The sequence below is a fragment of the Poecilia reticulata genome, linkage group LG10, assembly GCF_000633615.1.
Source record: "Poecilia reticulata strain Guanapo linkage group LG10, Guppy_female_1.0+MT, whole genome shotgun sequence".
Classification (NCBI taxonomy): Eukaryota; Metazoa; Chordata; class Actinopteri; order Cyprinodontiformes; family Poeciliidae; genus Poecilia; species Poecilia reticulata.
In genome coordinates, this window is record NC_024340.1 from 12164960 (window position 1) to 12166291 (window position 1332).

The 1332-nt window shown below is 36.6% G+C and overlaps 1 protein-coding gene across 1 annotated transcript in view; it reads left to right on the forward strand.

Moving 5' to 3' along the window:
- The first annotated feature begins 757 nt into the window (after positions 1-757).
- The window catches only part of ugl (ureidoglycolate lyase), a 19132-nt gene continuing 18557 nt past the window's right edge, over positions 758-1332 (forward strand). Inside the window, exon 1 of the mRNA XM_017307013.1 lies at positions 758-1169. The gene's annotated coding sequence lies outside the window, so the exon portion shown is untranslated. The remainder of the gene's footprint in view (positions 1170-1332) is intronic.

Genomic DNA, 1332 nt, shown 5'->3' on the forward strand with positions numbered 1-1332 from the left:
TGTATGTGATGAAAACATCTGACATACACACATGGAAACCAGAGGGCAGCAGATCATGTGAAAATATAATATTTGTGTCATTCTCAAAACTTTTGGCCATGACTGYACCCAGAAACACCTGCAGATATCTTCAAAAAGCCTGGAGCAGCTACAGACAGCAAACATTTACTGGCTTCTGATTCTGTTTATTAATATACATCTATTCCTGCTCTAAGGCTTGGTAGATTGGACACAAACGTTTAGGATTTAAAACCGTTTGATTTACAGCATAATGGGTACAAATTAATAAAGTCCACTTGACAAAGTAACACAATAATCATTTCTGCTAGGTGCAGAAACTCTGTAATGCAGCTTAACAAGAGTGAAACATGTTTGTATGCTGCTTCCAGAAATATAGTGTTCCATGTTTAACAGTTAACATATGAGTTTTAATGGAACTGCTATGAGTTCAGCTTCTTCAACACTAGCAGCATTTCCATTGCTCATAAAATAGTGCAAATTAGAATTCCAAAAATATATTTGTTTAAATGTACAGTATTATGTGTTTTGCAGGCAAACAGTGTCATTTTATAGCATAATCAAGTAATAATGTTACCTTCAGAAGTTATACAAATATGACATAAAAAAATATGTTATTTCCCAATTTAACACCTTGAAATTGGGACTCTCTAAAAAAATCGTTAATCACGCTTCTTCATTAATGAAAACATTGAAATTGTGAAATTGTGTGCTTTCAACATTAACAAAAAAAACTACAAAAAAAATTCTGATTTAACTTCGAGCAGTACAAAAAATGTGCGTCTCTTTAGTGTATGTAAACTTCTGGTTTCAACTGTASATATGAGGATCAGTCAGCCCAGGATAGCGGAGTTTTTCCCATTTAAAGGAAAAGCGTGATGAAAAGCGTTAGTACATCAGCAGTCTGTTTCAGCTCCACCGTTTCCATGGAACAGAYAGAGAAGTTCAGAGCAAAACAGCAGCAGATAGGAGGCTCTCCTTCAACAACATGGAGGACATGTTTGACTCATATATATGAATGAAATTATGCCGTTATTGTGTCCTGGTGTTTCATTATTAACCTGCAGGGTTGTCGGGCAGCTGTGAAGGAGGGGTGAGGATAAATCTGCKGTAACAGCCACATCTTATTGCATCAGCTGTGGCTCATTAAAGTAAATATGTTTAAAATCAAAGCGGACTTTTAAGATAGATTGTTAGTTTTAGTTTGAAGCGCAAGACGTCTGTTTAAATCCCCCAGATGTCACCGTGTTAGCGTTAGCCGCTCCAGCTAGCAGTAAGCCGGTTAGCTTAAAATAGGGGAAAACACCGGCTTCT